The following is a 9,111-nucleotide window of genomic DNA, read 5'->3' on the forward strand; positions in this document are numbered from 1 at the left end:
GGAAAATACACACAGCTGACCAACACATTGTATCTAACCTTAAATTTGGTATCCTCTGCCCAGAGAGGTGGTGCAGTCACCAGGGAGGTGGTGGAGTGGGTTTAAAAAAAGACTGGACATGGCACACAGTGCCATGCTTTAGTTGATGAGGAGGTGTTCAGTCATAGGTTGGACTTGATGATCTCAAAAGGTCTTTTCCAACCTAGTTCATTCTGGGGAAAAAAAAAATAAATTAACTGCACTCCAAAGTCCACTCCAAAGCCATAACCAGACACCAGCTGAAGACCCCTAAAGCTGAAAGGGTTAAGCTGAGCCAGTGCTGGGGAACAGTGGGACGAGGTCACAGGTGGAACATGCAATCCAGCCACGGAGGTGCAGCTCAGGACTTAGGGGGCTGAAGAGGCTCCCGCGCATCACCTGCGCCGTGCCAGCAGCCTGCGCGTGCTGCGGCCCGTGACAAATGCCAGGTCACGTGCTTCGCCTTAAATCACTTTCCTGGAGGTTTCAGCAATTCTCTTCGTGCCATTTCAGCTAATTTTAGCTGAGAGGCCGTCACTGAGGTTCAGCTGACTGGTGGCGATTTATCAGGTCACCCTGTTGGGGTGGGGAGCCCCATCCTGCTCAGCCCTGTGTGGCGTTCAGTGCCCTCTGAACAGAGAGAAGCTGTGAGAAAAGCAGAGAAAGGAATGATCAAAACAATTCTTATCTCATTTGCTGCGCCTGTGTTTGTGAACGTGTGGAATGTGTTGGAAGGTTATTTACCTGCAGGGATTGCTTGATAGGATTCTGGTGATGCTGTTTTGATCCATTGACCAACTGGATCCACGTGTGTGTGTCAGGACTGTTGGCAGACAGTCACGAGTTTTTCAGTAGTTAGTTAGAAGTAAGCATGATGTAGTACAGTTATAGTAGCATAATGTAATACAATATAGTTTTAATAAAGTGAGTACTCAGCATTCCAAAGCCTTGGAGTCAGATGCCAATCATTTCCTCCCTTGGGGGCCCTGATTTTACTATAAGCTCTGCGCTCTCCTTTCCAAGCACAGGAGCATCAAAAGCCACACCTGTGACCTCAGAGCAATCTAAGGGAGCATTAGCCCAAGGAAACCCACGAGAGCCACACCTGTGACCTCAGAGCAATCCAAGGGAGCATTAGCCCAAGCAAAGCCACGTTGCTGCCCTGTCCTCCACTGAGATGCAGCCGGTGCCTGGGTGGAGGTGTCGGGCATGGCACAGCCAGGAGGAAATGACGCTGCAGCTCCCCGGCTGTGAGCATGGGCTAATTTATAGAGGCCAAATGTAATTACTTACCCTGGCATGCAGCCAGGACACCAAGGTTAACACCTTTGCTCTCCAGAGAGTGCCAGGGGAACGTCAGAGGGATGATGCCAAGTCATTTTATACGCCTCGACTTCAGGTGTTGCAAGCAGCTAGATTTAGCAAGGGCCAGTCAGGAGGCACAGAGTTTTCACAGAATTTTTTTTAAAAAAGCAAAATAAGAGAAAGGATTTGCTTTCTGCTTGGCTGTTTGGGTTCATTAACTTCAGTTCTACTGTGCTGCACTAGGGACCCAAGTATAGCAGCCCTGCAGAAAAGCGAGGACTTGCAGATGCCTCCTTTGGTTTCTTTGGAAAGTTTTGAGCCTCTCTTGGCTTTGCTGGAGAAATCTTGCAAGGCCTTGAAATATATCTCCTCATCTCTGTCGCTGAGCTCCCCATCCCTGTGATGGCCTTGGCAGTGTCTGAGCTGTCAAGTCCTGGAGCAAGGGCTGGCACAGACCCCACGTCTGTGCCGTGCTGGCCAGAGCAAGTGCTCGGCTCCACAGGCCCCTCTGGTGCTGGCAAAAGTTTGTCATGGCTTTATTTTTTTTTTATTTTTACATGGGTTTAAAGCCAATTGAAATAGCCCTTGTTAAAAATAAAAGCCACCAAATTTAGCCTTCCTTCCCTCTTCCCCCGCCACCTCCCATTTCCTGGAGTATTTGCAACAGGCAGCTGGTTGGGAGGTTTTTCCCCAGGGGTTTTGTCTGTTATTTATAAAGCTCTGGTGAAAAAATGAAAAAGAAAGAGAAAGGAAAAAAAAAATCAGCTTCCAGGTGACCTCTTTTCTTCTGCAGCAGCTCTGCTCCCCCGCAGCAACGAGGCATCGCAGCAGCCACGGCTTCGGGCAGCACATCCAGCATCCTTTGGGTCAATGCAATCCTGCCCTCTGCCTTCCCTGAAGGTTCTCTCCAGCCCCCTCTCTGTCCTTCAGGGATATAGCAACGAAGGATATAATTCCCTTCGTTTAAGATTTACTAGTTTAGCAAAAAATATCCCAGGTCCCCACCTCTTAACAAGCACAGTGTTACTGGCAGTTGTAGTGGGAATTTACTGGTTTGGAGGACTTGTCATAGAAACATAGAATTATTTGGGTTGGAAGGGACTTTAAAGATCATCTCATTCCAGTCCCTCTTGCCATGGACAGGAGCACCAAGTTGCTCCAAGCCCTGTCCAGCCTGGCCTTGAACACTTCCAGGGATGGGGCAGCCACATCTTCCCTGGACGACTGGTTCCAGTGCCTCAGCATTCTCACAGGAAAGAATTCTTTCCTGATATCTAATTTAACCCTGCCCTCTGTCAGCTTACAGCCATTCAGCCTTGTCCTGTCACTCCCAGTTTCTCTCTCCAGCTCTTTATTAGCCCCTTTAGGTACTGGAAGGAGTTCTAAAGTCTCAGTGGAGCCTTCTCTTCTCCAGGATGAACAACCCCAGATCTCTCAGCCTGTGAAAACCCCTCTGGCCTTCACCTTAGCCCACAACGCCCCACAGGAAAGGGCAGGGCAGGACAACAGGCCCTTTTCTCTCCTTTTCTCTCCTTTTCTCTCCTTTTCTCTCCTTTTCTCTCCTTTTCTTTCCTTTTCTCTCCTTTTCTCTCACCTTTCCAGCAGGGGGGTGAGGACAAGCACAGCAAGAAGAGCAGCAACCCCCATGGAAGGGCTGGGATCCTGCTGCTTCCCTCAGCCTGACAGGGAGCTGGGAATGATGCCCTCCGTGGAAGCATTAACCCATATTCCCAACTCCTCTGGCTGCAGGGGTGCATATCCACATATTTATCATATTTATCCACATATTTATCTATATGTACGTGTGTGTGTGCACTATGGCATGCATACAATGCACATTGAGATAAATAATATTTAGAGAAACAAACATTTCATTTTAGAAGTCGCTGTCTGACAACAAGTTAATTATCTATCATATCATCTCTCAAACCCAAACATTTTGAAAGCTAGGAAATAACTAATTAAGATCATCATAAATCTTGCTCTGTCTCACAAGCCCATTTTCCTAAGAAATAGGAAGAAATACATATTTCATCACAATGCAACATCCGTAACTCTGACCTATAAGATATTAATGACTAGTTCACGTGGTTTCTCTATCTAAACACTTTCTTGCAGAGGTTATCCTAAGTAGGCACAGGATAATTATTTGGTAACTGTCCTGGCAAGCTGTCTTCCAACAAATCTGTAGACAGAGATGGTTAGGAGGGAGGAAAAAAAAATCACAGCATTAGAATCTTCTTGCCTGACATGAGCCACGTGACTTCCTTGGATCCTTTCTGCTCTGAACCAGGAGAAATCTTAAGAGAGACATAATTCACTGCTCCCAGTTAAAGCTTTGCTCCCTTTTCCTCTTCCAGACAACTGCTCCCAGTAGGCTGCTTACACCCAGGTCTCTACTCACACCCGTGGCTTCCTGTGGATGCTTGTTTGGCCACAGCTTTGGAGAACAGCTGGTCATTCCTAGAGGACAACCTCAGACTGATCCTGGAGAGATAAATGGAACTCACCAGAGAAGATGCACAAATTTAGGGCAGAACTAAACACTACTAATGCACTCAGCACAACTGAAGAGCTTAAGGGCTTGAACATGGAGGAAATGTAATTTTATTTTTTTTTTAGTTAGAGTGTGAAACCCAGGTGGGACAACCACTAAACGAGGCTTTGAACCTGGAACAATGTTTGATAGGAAAAGTGTGTTCACACATCACCAGGACTACAAAGGGAGAAATGAGGTGGGGGAGAGATCAGCAAAGGAAAACACATCTGAAATCAAGAAATACAGGACCAAAATGAAAGCTGGCAGGACTCAGGCAGAGTTAGACCTTGAAGGGGAGACAGAAGCACAGCAAAAAGGGGTTTTATCTTGAAAGGAGAACAAGAGAAAGTACGGCTCCTCTGCACCCACAGTGGAAGTCTGTGTTAGTTTGGACATGGCAAAAAGAATGAATCAATGCTTGGTGCCTGATGAGGGCAAAGACAAGGGCAAAATGAGGGCAAAATGTAGAAATAGCAACAATCCTCAGCCATGTGGTGGTCCAGGGCAGAGAGAGGCAGATGTTCCTCACAGTCCATCACTTTGAGAGCCAGCAGCCAAGTCACCCTCTGTGATCACAGGGGAGGAGTTGTAGCACCTTCACTCAGCTCTGCAGAGGGGCTGCAAGGCCTCCAAACAGGTTTAAAGCTGAGATCACAGGAATCTCAGAGCTCACTACATGGAAAATGAGTGAAAACATAGCATTGTTCTTGGAAATTTGTGTCTCAGTAAGCAAATCCCCAAACAGGATAAAGGAGGAGGATCAGTCTTCAGCTAATGGTGCCCCATGGGACACATCCCATCGGAGTGGGAGGCTGAGGAACACAAAACAGGGGACTGGGGAGCAGAGAGGGGCAGAGGAAGGTTAAGCTGAAAGACTGCAGAAGTGTCCTGCAAGAAGACCCTGTGCTTTCTTTGGACACAAAGAGCCACCTCCAGCCCAGCACTGCCAAGCACCAGTGCACTTCCCCATCCGTGAGCCAGGGAAGCTGCAGGAGCAGGAACTGCTGGCCTGGGGGCAGAGGGGGCTTTGATGCAGTCCAGGGTGGGTATTTAAACATGACATGGAGGCTCTTCCACTGATGAAGTAGGCCCTGGTTTTGTGAGGGGCATGTGCAAGCAAATTCATGCTAAAGGAAAGAAAGGCTCTTTTTGTACTGGAATTAAAATGTCTAGACAGACCCTTTCTAGTGTAACTGGACCTACATCCACTGATCATGATACATCTGATAAAACTTCCCAGGTAGACAGGGATTAAGAAATACTTTTGGCAGAAACTGCAGCAGGAGCCATTTCAAAAGTCTTTAATCCCGGGAATTGCTTGTGCTCTGTAATGAAGTCTACATTATGGCTGCTCATTACATGGACCCTGAACACTCGAAAGCAGGGAGGATTTTCTTTGGCATCACGACAGGAATCCATGGCACAGGCAAGGCTGGCCCTCAGCGTGAGGTCATATCTCCCTCTAGCTGCTGGTCCCAGGGACTCTGCAGCCTTTGACCACCCAAAGCTTGCACAAACTGTGACCTCTCCTGCGGGCTGGCACTCCCAGTGATGCACGACTTGGGGTCACTCCCTGCTGGCTGCCGTGCTCCTGCACGGAGTGCAAAACAGCTCATCCTTTGGAGAGAAGGTGCTGCAGAAGGGAGGTGCAGAGGCCAAGAGTAAAAGCCACAAAGTCGGTGGCTTCTCCAAAAGAAGCCAGTGTACACTGGTCAAGGTGGCCTGCAGAGCCCAGGACCCTCTGCAGGGGAGACATCCTACACCAAGGTACTTATGGCATTTCACAGAATCACAAAATGGTTCGGACTGGAAAGGATCTTAAAAATCATCTTGTTCCAAGCCTCTGCTGTGGGGAGGGACACTTTCCACTTCCCCATCTAACCCGGCCTTCAGCACTTCCAGGGATGGGTCATCCACAGCTTCTCTGGGCAACCTCTTTCAGTGCTGCATCATCCTCAGAATAAAGAATTTAGTGCCAATCTCCAATCTAACCCTGCTCGTTGTCAGTTTGAAGCCGTTGCCACATGTCCTATCAACTACAGCCCCCTGCCAGAAGTCCTCCAGTTTTTTTTCCGGGTCCCCTTCAGGTACTGGAATCTGGTGGTAGTGACTCCTCCTGGCAGGTGCCAAGCAGATGATCAACAACAACACACCAAAAAACAACAAAGAAAAAAGCTTGCCTTGTCTGCAGCTTATTTTCTTTGAATACATCTGCACATGTAAGTTCTCTAGAAGTGTGAACAGGCTGGGAGGAGCAAGAAACAGAGAGCAGCAGGAAAAAGACAACATTTCAACAGCCAGGAAGGGTCTAGCTCAAGCACTCACAACTCATGACACTCTAAAAAAACACTCCTCGGGTGCAGCAGGAACTTTATCAGCTCTTCACAGCACAAACATGATTTCCAGCTCCAATTGCTTTTCTAAGCCAAACCCACAGGAGAACTAAAAGGAGAGTTTATCAGGCAACCGAGCTCATCCTGGGGCTCCTTATCATCCCTCTGGTTGGGCTATTGGTGCAGGAGCTGGCTGTCATGCTATTTCCAGCAGTGCTCCTAGCAGAGAGGCACTGTGGGACAAAGGGGACTTCCAACCGCCTTCCAGTAGGGCTGAGGAACATCTCAGACCTTGCTAAATTCACCTTGCTTCTCCCAGGATCTGAAAGGAAAATTGTGTCCGCATGGCAGGGGTATGGCCGCAGCTCTGCTCTTCCCCTTGAGCAAATCTTGGCTTGCCAAATCCCCTCTGCAAGGCCTGCAGAGCTCCAAGAGGGCCTTCTCACGTCACCTGGAGGTCCCTTTACGTTGCCCAGGGGATATGGAGGGGCTCCAGGCTGAGGCCAGCCCCAGAGCACATCTGTGCCAGACCCTGGCAAGAGCAGCCACACGCGCACTGTCCACCTTGCAAAGTTTCCCCTGGATTTTTGTTACCATGTCATCTATTAATTACCTAATTACATCTCCTAATTATGGGATTCCTCCAGTATTTATACTCATTACATAAATGGCGGCAATTACACTAATTAGGTTAATGATACAGGATAACAGTCTACAAATTGCTTTAAAGGGACACTCTCGAGGCACACAGGCCAAGGATGCTCCCTGGCAGGTCAGCTGGTGGGGGCCATGCAGACACGGCTCCTTCACTCCATGGAGATGCTGCTGCTCCTGCTGCTGCCTCCTCACCTGGCCTCTACCTGAGTGCCACCGTGGGGCCTCACTCTGCTGCAAAGAGAACTGCCAGGGAGCTGAGGAACCCCAGAATCACAGGGCTGTGTTGGAAGGCATCCTACAGACCATCTAGTCCAACACCCCTGCTGTGGGCAGGGACACCTTCCACTGGACCAGGTTTCCCCAAGCCTGGCCTTGAACACTTCCAGGGATGGGGCAGCCACAGCTTCTCTGGGAAAGCTGTGCCAGTGCCTCAGCACCCTCAGAGTCAAGAATTCCTTCCTAATATCCAATACTGCACTGAAAACTGTGGTCCACTACTTAAGCACAACCATTTCTAGCTGGAAAGGGGGAGGAAAGGTTGCAAATATTTTTTCTCTGATTATATGGAGACCTGGGAAGACAGAGGCAGAGCACCCACATCCTCCCAGGCTCCCCTGCACCACTTCTGAACGCACCCCAAGTCCTTGAGCCCTGCTCAGCTGGATGCGACCCAGTTTCTTGCTTATAGGCCTTTCCAAAACGGGAGGTTTGCAGCGAGGAAATCCAGCTCCTCTGCTCCAGCGGGATCCCCTGGAGCTCTGGTGGCACTCTGCAAAGACAAACATGTCCTTGGGGTGAAAGGCGAGCCGCGGGAGGCTGCGAGGAATCTATTTTGCTCTGCGCCCTACTTACCCAGATTTGCTGGAGCCTGAGCGGCTCCTGACAAGGTCCTTGCCCCTCTATCTCACCCAGAAGGATCCTAAAAAGCAGAGCCAAGCTCCATTACCCTCCAGAGCGGCCCGGAGCACGGGAAGGAAACTTTCTCGCTTGGATTCAAACGCGGGCACTTCTCCGGTGGAACATGGGAGCCTTTTGCAGCACTTTGGAGCGTGATGAATGGCCCTTTGTCCTGCAGCCACTACAGAAAGAGAACGTAATCACCCAAACTGGAATTTGGCCAGGATGCAATTTTATGCTGAATGAATTTCACCCCCCCACCACCACTCCGTAAAGTGTTTGCAAATCCCCCTTTAGAGATAAAACCCCAGAATAAAACCCAGCGCTTGCTTCGAAATTGGCCCAATTCCATTACAAGTCAAGTGAACAAGTCCATTTTGCACCTTTAAGGCCACAGAGCGCAAGAGATTTCACCATTGGCGAGGCTGAGCAGTGCTGATTTCTGCTACTGAACCGCTGCCTTAGCCCTAAACTATATCCCTGTGTCAGCTGCCCAAAGACACGTGTAACCAGGTCCATTTTCTGAAAGATATACAGCTGCGTGCAGCTTTATAGCCTGCTCCAGCAGGACATGGCTGGCACTTCCAGAGGAGCAGGCTGACCGGGCTCTGCTCTGACAGGCGGGGTCTATGGCTCCGGCGGGAGCCTTGCAGGAGCGTATATCGATTGTAAATAACGTCTCAATATCCTATAGTAGCTCATAAATCAAAAAGGGGTTGAAATACCTTTTCTCTGAGGGACATTTTTTCTTTTTTTTTTTTTCTTTTGAAGGAGTCTATTTCTTGTTTAGTTGTTTTGTTTTTAGAGTTGCCGCGCCGACCTCTTAACCCAGGTGCCAGGTGTGAATGGGTGCTGGTGGGCCCTGCTTGCCCTTCCCCAGGGACATGCAGCAGCTCTGCAGTGAGTGCAGGCCCCATGGGACAACTGCCACGTCTCCCACCCCATCCCGTGGCCAGCTGGTACTCCTTGTTGCTTTGGTGGGCAAGCAAAGCCCCACAGCAGCCACGTCTCCTGAGCTCACAGCCGATGGCTTGGGAAGAGTCTCCCACCAAGCAGCACTGGACATGCTCATTGAGGAGTTGGGAATCTGGTAGTGGCTTCAGGACACTGAGATGCTCCCTGCTGGGTACAGACCAACACCACCTTCAGGCTCTGTGCTGCGTATTTGACTGATACCAACCCAGAAAAGAAAAACTTGGAGTCAGTGGAGACATCAGTTTTCTCCTCACAGGCTGCAAGACATCCCACCAAAAGCCCAACCATCCTCCCAAACCTCCCCTTTCCTCTTCTTGGGAATAAAATCCAACCCTACATGTGCCTCCAAACCTCATGTGCTGGCACAGCGATGCAGCAAGAGGAATG

General features: G+C 49.4%; 1 long non-coding RNA gene across 1 annotated transcript; it reads left to right on the forward strand.

The window, feature by feature from the left end:
- The first annotated feature begins 1,162 nt into the window (after positions 1–1,162).
- LOC135304120 (uncharacterized) lies at positions 1,163–3,933 on the forward strand. Its single transcript, XR_010365562.1, has 2 exons — positions 1,163–1,417; positions 3,684–3,933. It is a non-coding gene; the product is annotated as an uncharacterized LOC135304120 (long non-coding RNA).
- Positions 3,934–9,111: the final 5,178 nt, after the last annotated feature.

The sequence above is a fragment of the Passer domesticus genome, chromosome 7 (genome assembly GCF_036417665.1).
Source record: "Passer domesticus isolate bPasDom1 chromosome 7, bPasDom1.hap1, whole genome shotgun sequence".
Lineage (NCBI taxonomy): Eukaryota > Metazoa > Chordata > Aves > Passeriformes > Passeridae > Passer > Passer domesticus.